This window comes from Parus major, chromosome 3, assembly GCF_001522545.3.
Source record: "Parus major isolate Abel chromosome 3, Parus_major1.1, whole genome shotgun sequence".
NCBI classification, from domain to species: Eukaryota; Metazoa; Chordata; class Aves; order Passeriformes; family Paridae; genus Parus; species Parus major.
Window position 1 is genome coordinate 38,851,161 of NC_031770.1, and position 14,245 is coordinate 38,865,405.

At 42.9% G+C, this 14,245-nt stretch overlaps 1 long non-coding RNA gene across 1 annotated transcript in view; it reads left to right on the forward strand.

Moving 5' to 3' along the window:
* The first annotated feature begins 6,853 nt into the window (after positions 1-6,853).
* The window catches only part of LOC107201635, a 58,454-nt gene continuing 51,062 nt past the window's right edge, over positions 6,854-14,245 (forward strand). Inside the window, exon 1 of the long non-coding RNA XR_001520297.2 lies at positions 6,854-7,147. This is a non-coding gene — a long non-coding RNA (uncharacterized LOC107201635). The remainder of the gene's footprint in view (positions 7,148-14,245) is intronic.

A 14,245-nucleotide genomic window follows, 5' to 3' on the forward strand; every position in this document is an offset into this window, starting at 1 on the left:
CAAAAAGTTACACCAGTATCAATGAAAGATGATTTTAAGTAAGACTAATTTTAAGATTACGTCAGACCATTCAAATTTTGTTCTTGATGAAACGGAAGGTGCTTTTCTACACAGGGGTGGAGAAAATGTGGCTTTATTAACACTCCTTTCCAGTCATGATCCAAGAGGCCTCCACACAATGAAGCAGGATGAAAGCTGGACTATCACCCTATTGGTGCCTTCCCTGACAGTAAACACACCCTCCAAATATAACCCTTACTAGACATCTGAGAACCCACCAAGATGCAGACGATGCCCAACGCTTCCCAAAGACACAAATCCATAGGAAAGCAGTTTTCATTACTGCAAAGGCTGCTGCCTGTGGATCCATGTGTCCTTTTAAAGGGGATGGTGTAGGAGCCCATCTTGGGCCACTGTTCTTCCTGTCCCAATCACTCTTCATCACTGCTCCCAATCACAGGCAGAAAAATAAGGGGATGCCTCTGAGATCCTGGGCACCAGCAGAAAATTAACAACTGCCTGGTGTTTAATAGCAACCCTGATTGTAATTACAACATATGGTTCTTTCTCTGTGAGATGGGATTTCTTTAGGATAGAGATTATATAGTATTGTGTTCCTTAAAGAACAGCCACAATCTTATAAACAATAGGATAATACAATCAAGCAGTAAAGCTAATAGTGCCTCCTAGTCACAGATCTGAAGTTTAATGACTCAAACCTGGCAGCACCCTGGGAGACTTGAAAAGAAGAGGTTTTCCTAGCTGTTAGAAGAGGACAAATGAGCATACACAAGCAGATTAAATCATGATCTCTTCAAAGGCAAGAGAAGAACCTGTAGCTTAGTGGGTAAATTCACAAATTTTAGACCCATGGCTACATGCTGCCCTTCTCAGTAAAATCATTTTATCAAGGAGACAGTATAACAGGACATTTCTATCTGTGCCACCCAGAAAGTTATAGAAGCCTAACACAGAGAGCTGAGTTAGTTAGAGATATTCCACTATGACTCTCAGACAAAAATGATACTTTTTAATTTATTATAGTCCTTCTAAGACATACAGGTCTGTCAAATAGTCATCATTACACTGGAATAAAAGCATTTATGCAAGGAATGATGTTTCTAACCATCCTGCTATAATTATGCAAGTGTGATCAGCAAAATTTCCCTGTATGAACAAGCTCCTGCTTTCTCTGGTAACAAATTTAAGGAATTGCATAAATACAAATTAAATTAATTACCAGGCAAATTAATATTTTAGCAGAGGGGCCCACGTGTTAAATATTTGCCATTGTTGTATTGCTCTTCCTTGCTAAGTATATATTATATGTACTATATATTATATATACGGTGCCCAAAAGCCACTGACACAACAAACTTTTTTTACCTTCACTTGCTGGGATCCAAAGCAGGTTAAACTCATGGGGAACCTTGCTTGTCCTTGGCATTCAATAACACTGCTGTCATAAGCTGAGCCACTCCACAGTGAAATGACAGGAACTCATTTCCAATCCTATTACACACAGGTCCACAATATGCCTTGCTTCACCTGCAGCTCCATTTAAACTCTTCTATTTGTAGGTACCACACTTAAATTTGAGGTGCAGCAAGTCCATCACACGTGGGGCCATCTGACAGGGAGTCTTTGTGCTTTCTGCATGTAGGAGGAAGACATGGTAGGACATGCTACTAATAGTCTCACAGAATTATAGAATCATTTAGGCCTCAGTGCATGTCACCACAATGAGCCAAATTCAACAAAAAGAAAAGACTTTCCTGAAGTTTATTTACAGCTGATGCATAGTCTCCCATGGCAGTTCAAAACGTGTGCATTTTACAGAGTGAAAAAAGATATGGTGAGGAGGGTTTCTGGCCTATACCATGCCAATGAAGTAGCTTGGGGTTTGCAGGGCTGGATTAGATGTTTCCTGCTCCTTGCCCAAAGCCACAGCAGTCTCACTGACAGTGTGCAATGGCCAGGAGACAACTACAGGGACAGGGATCCCTAGAAACATTCAAGGTGGATGGGGCTGTGAGCAGCCTGACTTAGCCTCACTGCATGGTGGGGTGGGACTAGATGACCTTTAAAGGTCCCTTCCAACTCTAACTATTCTATGGAGGCCAGGGAGGATCTGCAGCTCCCTCTCGTCATGGGGGGCACACCACAGCATGCCACACCACACCATTGTCACTGATACTCACCCCAAATGGCCTCACAACAGCTTCAGGAAGGGCAGCTGTGCTCTTGGGAAAGCCAGACCACAGTGCACAAAACCAACAGCAGTGTGGGATGCCCATTTTGATTCTACTTGTTCATATCCTGGTACTTTCTTACCAAATTTCTCTGTCCAGACTACAGGACAGGCAGAGCCAGACATTATCGGGGGGAGAGGCGGATGTAAAATTTATAGCATTTTTAGCTCTTTTTGGCTCTTAGGTATTCTTTATGCTAAATGGCAATATCTGCTGTGAAAAACTGCACATGGGCCCAACAATCACATCACATTCACCTCAGGCATGGATTTGCAGGCCCAAGTCTCCTGCTGCTGGGTTGAAACCATCTAAATCCTCCAATACCAAGGGACTCAGTGACAATTTACAGTGAAAAGCAAAATCAGATCTTAGAGAGAGGAATCAATGTGAAGCATTGCAAGTACAAGAAATGCATCTCAGCAGATGTGCGAAGTAAATTCTTGTGCTTCATTACTAAGTGAGAAGAGGTTTGGTGGACTCCTACAGGCAGGACTTGGTTTGCAGGCAGCTGGGCAGGGCACCACAGCTCTGTACCACACCTTAGGCCACCAAAATGGTTTACATTCTGTCTCAGTGTTTTGCAGTCAGCAGGGAGGGAGGGTGTGCAAGGAAAGAGGAGTTACAAACTCTCAGCTTTTGTGGACCAGGAAGATGCAATGTGTGGATCAATATGGGGCATGATTGGTTTCCTTTCCCTGAAGCAGCTCTCTGCTTTCAAGCACCAGTGAAACACTAATAAGCAAAATATGGCATCTATAAGTACCTGGTAGGGTACCTTCTGTGGATACAGCCCTGAGGGAAGGGGGCTAAGGGTCATTCTTAACCCAGAAAATCAGCTGGCATCACAGTCAGGTAGCTGCTGAAGCCAGAGGGCCAGGAGCCACCAGCTACACCCTCAGCACCAGAGGAACTGATCTCAGGAAGCTGGATACCAACACTTGGCACAGCTGCTTGTGCCAGGGAGCTCAAGAGCTGACTTTGGTATGAGTGTGCACAGACCCCAGCACAGCCCACACATGAAGGATCAGGAATTTGAGCTGCAGGTGTTACCTGGCTGCTTGGCCTTCAGCAACTAGACCTGCTGAGCACCTCAGAACACATGGGATGGTAAGGCAAGGACTGGGATCTCAGGAATCCTTGGATTCTGACACAAGAACCTTACCATTGCCTTCACCGCCCAAGCTCAGAGCCAACAGAGTGGGAGAAACAACTACAGGGAAGACAGAGCAAAGCCCACATCCAAATAGCTGCCAACAGGAACTTTGCAACAAAAAGACTCAATACATTAAAATTACTAAGAAAACACACCTGTAACCTCTAATCTTTATGAAATAAGAGATGAGTACTCGTATAAACTTTTGACTACTAGTTGCAGAGTCATAGCAGAAACTCACTAATGTAGTTAGTTAGAAAATTCCTTTTCTTAGCCTGAATTTGGATGTTTCTCTCTTGTGCACATGGACTTGGTTGGGAAAGTTAAATAAAATCCATTTCCTTATATAGCAGAAACAATTTAGGCTACAAGGATCCCATGCCAAAAGGATTTTCAGCCTAAAAATTACATTATAATGACAATTCAGGCAGTAATTCTTTGTTTAAGCCTAGCAGATTGAGCAATTCTTAAAACACAATTCTTTTAATAAAATCAATAATGAAAAATAAATCCACGTATATATAGAAAAGAATTATGGAAAAATCTCTCTTTAGGAGGGAGAAAAAGAGTTGAACAGACTTTACTGAGAACTTACAGTATCTTGTAGTTTGTGTTGCATGTTTCTACTATTTTTCTTTAAGATAATCCTAGAGAATAGTGAAGACTCTTTTCCCTACTGCTGTGCATGGTTCAGAAAAGCCTATATACAGAGACACTTTGGTATATGAAAGCCCACTTAGAAAAAGAAACAAACAAGATCTAGGATTCAAAACCAAACCCAGTAAATTTTCTAGAGATGCAGCTGAGTGAGGGAGGGTATACTTTCTAAAATACCAGGAAACAAGAGTTACAGTAATGTTCTTCTACGGGATGTACCTACTTAAGTTCAAGTGTCAGTAAACTGAGGGAGCAAACATCCCAATTAATCTGTAGCCCACAGTCTCCACCCGTTACCCACTGACTAGTCAGTCAGAGCTCTTTTTGTCCCTAACATCAATATAACTGGGGAAGAGCACAGGCTGATGAGCAAAGGCTGACCTGGCAGAGCTGGGGGCACAGCGATCTGAAGAGGTGCTCTTTCCTTCTAGAACACCTTTGTCCAAAAAACAAAAGCTCCTTCTGGAAACAACTTCTGCAGACTGCTTTAAATAAGAGGAATCATAAAGACACTGAAAGACTAAACCAGTTGCTCACATTTTTACACTGACTGAGTAGCAATCTGAAGCTTCATAGTCTCTCTTCTAGTCAGCCTCCTTGCTGGCTTACTCAGTATGCTGGGACTCTCACAGATGTTGACTTGTATATGCACATCAATAATAGCACAATAGTACACAAAAATGTTGAAAAAATTATAATCAAACTAACTATAAGCACAGGACTAGCATCTCCACACAGACAAATCCATCCTGCATTTAATTCTGGGCACAGGAAAGTAATTTTTAAGCAGTTCTGCTAAAGATGTTTAATCCATGCATACAGCTCCTGAGATAATCCTGACCCAATGCATACACAAACCTCTACAGCCCCATGCAATCACCACCAGTGCCTGTGGTTCTAAAAGTCCTGTCAATGTCTTGGATGGCCAGAGATAAAAGCTGTTAAAATGGGACCTTTTTATTTGACAGAGTAGCAATGTGGAAGAGAACACTGGGAATATTTACACACACTGGTGAGACAGATTGAGCCAGCTCACCTGATGGAGCCATGATGGAATTTATTTATTTGTTTATTCCACTGTGTGGAATTTATCTCTAGATGTGCACATTCATATGGGGAGCCCAGGTCCATGATGACCACAGGGTGTAGACAAAGGTATTGTCTTCTGACACACCATCATAGCGGTCCCAAAAGGTGTAGAAGGATCCCTTCTTTACAGGCTAGCTTAGCAACCTTTTTCTGGCAGGGATCAATTACACAGCACCACGCTCTGCAATGAAGTTTCTCCAGTTGCCCCTGTTTAGGAGAGGGTGTTCCCACATCAGGTATTTTTTGTGCCCAGGGGCATGCATGGAGAAGGCAGCAAAAAGAAGATGTTGTCCGCACTTTACATCAGAAGAGACAAAAAGACGGTGTTGTGGTATTCAAGAAATTAATCCTAAAATCTCTTCCTAATGGTTTTAAGAGGCTGCAAATCCATAGCAGGAGAGGAGCCCTAGAGGACAAAGCAGGTGAGAGCACTGGAGCTGAAAGCACTGTTACATGCTAGCACCTGCCCACACGAGGGTGGAGAAAAATGCCTGGCAGGCACTGCTAAAACGCTCCATGTCCACCTGGCAATTACACAGGCAATCACTTTTTTATCACTGAGTATAAAAGTAGTGTAGTAGACCCAGGAAATAATCCACAGAGCATAAAGTTAAATCACCAATACTAGGCAGCAACACAAGATGATGCACAGAGCTCAGACTAAATGAAAACAGAGTGCAGCTCCACAATCTCCTGTAATGCTTGAGGAAGGCACATGAGAATTTTAAAGGTAATTTAGGGGGGATTAAAATTATTTTTAGTAATTTTCATTAAAAAAACCCTAGAGCTAAAAACTAGGTGAGTTCAAACCCAACTTGATAGTCTTATCACAGTGTATGTTAAACATACGATAAAAAAATCTAGCTAGTCCATTACCCCTAATAGCATCTGTGAGTTTCTAAAACTGACATTTCTGTCGACATCTGAATTGGTCACTGGAGGTGGTAAATAAGATGATTTGCCACAGATGCGAGGAACCGAATCCCAGAGCTCTGCAGAGAACAAATGAGAGCTCTGTTCGAGCCACAGCAGAGCCTTCTTTCCTCCCTGTTTGAGGCCAAACGCACCCACAAACAGCTGCAATAAAGCCATCGCATCAGTTACGGCCCTACCACTGCTGGGGAACTGCACAAAGTTGCATTTACTTGTTAAAAATGATTGATTTTAGCTGCCCTCCATATCCACGCTCCACACAATTCCCCTGCACGCTACACCATCTGCTTAATTCTCCCAGGTTGGCTGTGGCATACCGTGACACACAAAAATCAATCAAAATCACTCGATACGTCAGCAACCAAGGAAGAGCGGCTGCATGTCTGATCTCACCACTTGTTTTGCAGAGTACTCTTGCTGCCTGCCCAGCTAGTGTGGAGACAGTACGTTTCTCCCCTTTCCAACAATGTGATCTTATCTCAGGCAGCTGGCCTGCACTCTGCACTTTCATTTTTATTGTGTGGGTTCTCAAACTCTGATGCAAATAGTCTGCTGAACATCCTCCCTCCACGGCATGTAGAGGCTTTTTTTTCCCTCTTCAGCCTCCTTCCACGCGGCGCGCTCCAGCGTCAGGCTGGCTCCGGCCAGCTCCCATTGTTCACATTGTTATTTTCATGTCAAGGGCGTGAGAGGAATTTTTTTTTTTTTTTTTTTTTCTGCCAGAACAACCATTTAAAGCCTAGGCCTTGAAAATACACTTGCCATTTGCAGGAAAACAGTTACTGGATTCCCTGCAAGGCCAAAGGTGAGGGACAGAGCCAGGCAGCTAAAAAAAGTGAATGCTGATAGAAATGAAAAGCTGAACCAAAGAAGGAGGCCATTTGCAGAAGAAAACTACAACACCGAAAGTTTAATTTGTTCTGCAGTGGCCTACATAGAAGGCAAACTGCCACAGCAGATTAGACGAGGGGTCCACTGGGGCTGCCGTGCCAGCACCGCCGCAGCTATCTCTAAAAGCGCGAGAGAAATGATGCGTGTGACCTGGAGTGACAAACGGGAAGAGGTAAGTGGCCGGCTAATTGTGCACGGCTGTGCCTGAGCTCTACAGGAGGCTCCTTCCCATCACCTGCTTGTGAGAAATACCACCACTGATTCCTTCAGGTACTATGATACAAATGCTGCATTGTGCTGCAAAATTGACAGTCTTTCAATGGTAAGTCCACAGTGTTTATTTCATGTGTCTCCACCTCTTCCAACTGCAGGCTGCAGCAGCTGACAGCGTGTTGGGAAAGGAAGTATATCCTTTGATTAGCTCTACATTTACTAAACTAACTTTACATTAAGGAGTGTAAAGGGGCTTCATTCAAGAAGAAAACCAGGAAGGAAATGAAACTGTTTCAATGTTCCTTTCACAGGTTTTGGGGTTTTAAGAATATTTTTAGATATGATCTCCTTCACAGTTCAGAAAGCCTCAGGCCTGTCTCCTGTAACCTTGCTTTAAAATCTCTTACACACTGATCCTGCCTCCTCCTGTGACCGCTTTTATCACATCTTTTCCGACTGCTGCCACTGAAGAGATGGCAACCTTTCACATGATATTCCTGCCTGTCCTCAATTCTATGCCATGTAGGTTTACACCTTCTAGTTGAATTTTAATCCCCTCTTTAATATAACTGAGTATCCTAGCAACTCCGATGGCTATCATGGTGTCCCTAAATACCCCCACCAGGTTACTTATAAGAAACTAAGTGTTTGGAAGAAGGAAACCCATGAGAATTCATGGAAACCCCTCAACATTGGTAGGGTTCTCAGCTAATATGGAATCTCCTACTTCTCTCTGAACCTCCAGTGTTCATGCTCAGAACCGATTTACTTTCTGCTCCCTCTTAGAAATCTTTCAAACCCTTACAATGCTCTTGGTTCAAGTAGCAGCTTCTCCTAATTATAAGTTCCCTCTTAACTTTTGTCCACTCTGAGTTGCTGTCAGTCATCATTTATTTATTCTGTGGCAGCAGAGCATGCCCCATGTTTGGAATAGCAGATACCTGCACTTCCAAATCTTACCTCATCTGTTCAGGATAGGCTCCTTTCCTAGTAGCTTTGTATTTGCTTTCAAAGCTTTTATCAAAGAGGTCCACTAAAAAAAGGTCTTAAAAGATAGAGGCACTTGGCCAGGAACTGATTCTTCAGGACCCTACATTGGCCTTTCATCTCTCTAATTATGCTCTAAGTGACTCAGCAAGCAGTCAATAACAGGCACTACAACAACAACAACTTCCCCTCATTACAAACAGCTAGTTATAACTGGCTAAAATGCAACAGTTATTCATAAAGCTGTCTGGTCCTTTAAAGAAATCATCAAGTCTATTTGTTACTCACTTGGGATATCATACTCCACCTGAAGAAGCATGCTGAGACCCCTCTGGTCTTCACCAGGATTGAGGTGAAGCCCATAATTCATTATTTTTGTGACTCCACAATATTTAATCAAAAAGCCTTAGAAGTTTACTGGTATCTTTTAGTACTGGTAATTTTTTGAACTTCAGGTTCTCAGGCAGCTTTAAAGTTTTCCCCTTAGACACTCCAGTTTCTGTTAAAGAGACACAAATAAAAATTTGTAAAAAAATAATTTACAAAAGTCAGGTCTCCTTCCCTGTTCCAAGCTGATACTGATACGGTACTTAGAGTTTTAGCTCAACTTGAGTGACTCCAGGTTTTAATTATGTTCTTCTGCATATTTCTAGCCAGATTCCATCATGTCACTATGGATGGTCATGGGAGGCCAAACTACTGACCTTTCCCACCTGTGTTGCCAACACATTCATCTAAATTACTCATCCCTTTCTAAAACAGAAGCTTTTTTCCTGCTCTTTCCTCACTACATCCAGCAAACCTTCCTCTTCCACTTGTGTTGCATACATTTCCACACAAGTATTCTAGATGGCAGCCTAGAGAGTTATGGCAATGGTAGAAGGGCTGGCAGCAGAAGTCAACACTAGATCTGACAGGGTACGGGGAGTAGATGGGTCCCAACTGTGCTCACGATGGCCACCTTAGGCAAACAATCAGCCTTTATTTCACCCTTCAAGGGCTCAGCCCTTCCAGGGAGGAGGGAAAGGAATGTGAGGTACCTCCTGACTAGCACAGGGTTGGGAAGCTAAGTTTGGCATGACTGTTGGGTAATCCAGATGTAAGGCAGACAACAACTACTCCTTCCTCAGAGGAGCTACCCACCATCAGTGTGCAGTCACAACTATTGCTACAGTCATGTTTCTCAGGGGAGCTTCTCTGGCTGCCCTGTCCTCTCACCCCACAAAGAACATATGGAAATTATGCCATTTGCCCCCAGAAGCATAAAGGAGTCAAGACATGCACAAGTGCATGCTGGAGTCCATCATGGAGCTACCAATGCTCTCTCCTAAAACCTTCCCTCATGCTGGGGAGAGGATGACCAAGAGACTGACTATTGGAGAGGAGCAGTAGATCTTGGCAAAGTGCTTTGCTACTGGCTGGCCTGTTATTAAAAATAAGACCAGCAACATTATATAGGAAATTGAATTCCCCCAAACTTTGAAGAGTTTATCTGATGTGGGAAAAGATCAGGTCATCTCCCTCAAGTAAGTATGTGCAACACATACTTGAATGAAATGTACTGAGACAGCAAAGGAGGCACCTCACTTTAAACAAAGACTATAACCACATAGTTTGTCCTTGTAGTCATAGCCTTCTAAGCACTAATACTTTTGTCCTGGGCTTTGATTAGTAAATCATTGCTTTTTTTTACTGCGAGGCTTGTCCAGCTCTGTGGAACAAGATAAATTATGTTAGAAAAACAATCAGGGAAGAAGACAGATACAGTGCTGAACAATGTGAAAACCAGAAGTATGCTGCAGGAGTTTGCAGGGCAGGACTATGAAAGGGCAGGTGGAGCAGGATGCTTACCCTCTGGTGTAAGAATACAAATCTCATTTAACCTGTGCCTCCTCTCCACATTCTTCCAGAGCAGTTACTGGGGTGCAGGCACAGAGCTCACAGGGAACATTTCCACACCCCTTCCTTCACACAATTTGCCACGGAACTGGTAGAGGCAAGCCAGGACATCAATTCACTTCCAAACCTTAAAGAGGAATAGATGCATTTTGGTAGGCATTAAACAAGCTGTCCTTCATGCACTTTGTCTAGGTGATACAGTTCTCCGATGGAAGGATGTTAGGGACACTAGCTCTCCCAAACACCCTGAACATGTCCAGAAGAGGTGTAGGACTCTCACACACTACTCTGTTTTAATAAACTTTGCTCTTTCTTTTAGCCTTACGCTCTGTTGTGCTCATAAAATTCAGTTATGGCCATGAAGTGTTAGCAATTACTTAACAGTAATTAGCCATGCTAGCAACAGGTCCCCAGAGAGTACTCTCATTTTTCTTCCTTTTGGACATTTTGGACATTCACTGAGTAAGAGTTATTTCTCAATAAAACTGGAGCTAATATTTTCTGCACTTTAACTCATCCCTGAATTTTGAGCATGCAATTGATAAAATTGGAGGGAAAAAACACCAAAGTAAAGCAAAGTGAAAGATGGCTGAAAGTGATAAAAATAAACAGAAAAGTGCACTGGATTATGTTTTCAAAACTGTTACTAAATGCTCTTTGGATTTGTCAGCCATCTAAAATAATTTGGGGTAAAAAATTTGCATTATTTTTATTACACTGAGGAACTGTGCTCTTGACTACTCTCTTATGTATTTTTTGGGGTTATTTTTTGGTGAGGGTTACATGAAGAATTAGACAAATTTATTTAACTAACCAGAGAACACAATCATTTACTCACCAGCAATATAAAGAATACATGCAGTTAATCTGATACATTCACAGCAGACCTATTCCTGTCTAACTACTTCTTGGAAGACCTAATTGGCAAGATTTCCCTAATGAGCTAGAAAGAGAAGACTGAGGATAGAGTAGGGAGCACCACCCCATACTGTGGAGGCAACCATTCTATATCCTTGGTGGACTGGGTTTCTGACTCTCAAAAGACATAAGAAAAGTGAAGAATGAGAGTGGACCTGACCTGACAGATGATCAATTTCCCACGGGAAGCCAACAGATTCCCTGCAGAGGATTTTTGATTTCTCCCTGTCTCCTCACATAACACAGTGAGGCATATCATGTCTCTTGCTAATGCCTCTTGCTAATTTTCTTCTGCTTTGATACAGAAGACTTGCATTCTCAACTTCTGCATTTAACTTGATGCAGAGGAAAAAGCATGTTTTGTGCCAAATAATTACTTGATTTGAAAGGGTTAAATTTAATAGATGCCAATGTAATTCTTTAAAATCCCATCCAATATTTAATTGCTGGTAACAAAGACTATTTGCAGCACACGGTGTTGCCGGGAATACTCTTCTGCTTCAGTGTTGCTGGCAAGGAAAAGGCTTGTCGACATGCTTATTTTTCTGTGGCACACTTTGCACACCCTGATTTGGCTGATGCCACCAGGGTGGTAATACTGATGAGAGGGGTACACAAAATGCCTAAAGGTAGCACAGAAGGCTCCCTAATCTAATTATAAAAATAACAAGACCAAGGTCAGAATAACCACCTCTAGACACTCCAGCCCCGTGGCACCGTGGGCTCAGGAAGGCAACTAAGCACACTGCTTAGTCCCACCTTTCAGTAACCAGATGCTAGTTAAGAGGGACCTATGGAGATGAAGGGAGAAGGGTGAAGAAATGAGGGGTGGTATAATAAGGTATGCAGATCAGGTGGTTGGGACTGTCTGGAGGCACCTACTGAGCAGCCCTGCTCTTGATTCCTGCAGCTTGGGCAGGGCAATACCGCACACCAGACCTGTTGCTCAGACCATACCACACTCATCAAACTTGCTATACTCTCATTAGGAGCAAAGGGAGGCAGCTGAAAAGAATGAATTCTTCTCTGACTAGCAGGACAACATCCAGGATGGGCAGAGCAAGTCTGCCACAGCAACAGTGCCCATGCAAGGCACCTTTTTGGCAAGCCCCAGTCTTCCGTGCCCCTATTATGTACATGGGCAGCTGGCCACTGAACACTTTATCACATTCTCATATTCCCATATTCTTTTGGCTGAAATGAAACATCTTACCCAAACAGCAACAGGAAATATTGGGCAACATTGTCTCCCCACAGAATAAAGCAGCAGGCGAAAAAACAAAAAGAAAAATATAAAATCAATAGTTCGGCAGCTTTCATTCCTTGCAAAAATTTCTTCTCACTGATCAAAGTTTCCTGAGAAACACAGGAGCCACCACCTTTCACTTGTCCCCACCATTGTCCTTCAGTCCTGGTGCCCATACCCCAGCCCATACACACAGACACTTCTTTTCAGAGCAATGCAATGCCTTGCTCCCAGGAGGCCACCCTATACTTGGAGCCTTTGGAAATGAGCATTAGTCACCTTTCTTTCCCCTGGACAATGCTGTGTTTTCTTACATGCTTTTTCTTGCCCTTCCTTGCTGATAATCCTCATGGCTTTCACATTCCTCTCCCACAGCTCACCAGAGAGCACCCCTGCCCCATGTGAAGGCCTCCTGTATCCAATTACTGACCATGGGAATCTCCTGATTCTTTGTATTCACTTTTGAGACCATTACAGGTGCAGTGCAGGTTGTGGCCTCCCAAGGCATCAGATTAAACACATCCTGTGACTTTCAGCTAACCTTCCACTGAGCAGCACTGTAATACTCACTTACAGACACTATAAGTGCAGAAGCACTTTTTAATAGCAATAAAAATAATGTTCTTTTCACTCTGCTGAAAACATGGAAGATTTCCAGAAGCAAGTCAGGCAGTCAGCCTCCCCTCAACACCCACTCCTGCAGGCGTGCGTAGGGAAGATGTTCACTTTCTGACATGGAAGCCTGTCATTCCTCCAACCCCTCTCTCTTCTCTGATGCCCACATAGACACTCTTACACTTTCTTCCTGGATACCTTCCCTCCTTCAGAGATTGGCTGAACCATCAAAGCAGATCACAGGCCTCTGTATTCAAGGTGCAGCTCAAAAAGTAAAAAGAACATCTTTCTGTAAGACCACAGTAACATTCTAGGGTCTGGCTCAGTGAAAAAATATATTTGTCACCCTCTCCACACCATCATAAATTAACTTAAAGTGATAAAATTATTCATTCAGACTTTACTACCTCCTCTGATGAAGATTGCGTTGGCCAATTATTTCAAGGAATGCCACATTACAAATGGGAACTCATTCACTGAATTGTTTTATAGGCCAGTGTTCATCAATTTTGCATAGGCTGCTTTGTTTCTAGAGCTGATTTCTAATCCTAACTCACATCACAGACACACATCTCTGCTTGGATTAATTAAGATCTCAGAGAGAGCCTTCTGCTCCATTACCCTCCGTTACTGATTTATAAAAGAGGCCATGAAGCAATGTTCTTAATGATAATGAAGAGGATATTTTATCTCTTAATTCTGTTCCTGTGCTTAAAATGAAGAGAGATGTAGATATTTCAGGGAATAAGGAGAAAATCTTTACTAGCTGCATGGCATCCTTCATTGGCAGGTGCAATCCTTAATTTTTCTCTCCATAACAAGCATTTTGGTTAGTGATCCTTCATGCTATCCGTGACTGATAAGACATAGACAACCACCACCCAACACTAAGGGAACAGATCATCAGGAGCAGGAACTCATTTTTAACACTAATGATGTGAAACAGCTCGAGAGGACCAAAAGCAGTAAAGGTCATAGGAAACTAAGGCCAGTACTAACAGGTGAAGACAGGATGACTATGCAATTCCTGAGAGTAAGGACAAGATGAGTGGGGAAAGCACTGAGAAAAGACACCAGGCTAAGTGAGTTGTCCTGCAGGCACTAACTGAGATGCTTAGCCTCCTCAGATGAGAGAAACCACCTAAGTTTATTTTATACAACCAAAGTAAAAAATTCCACGTCAGCTGTGAGCCACAGACAAAAAAAAATTCAACAAGTTGGGTAGTGAGGATTTGCCCCTACCAAGCCCCCCACTGTTTGAAGGGCCAGAAATCCAGCTCCTGGCAGGAGGAAGCACCAAAGGGAAGGTGGAAAAGCTGAGTTACAGCATCAGGAGTGGATTACTGAAGTGGTCAAAACAGCCGCAGTTCTGGCTCTCAGGACTTCGACTTT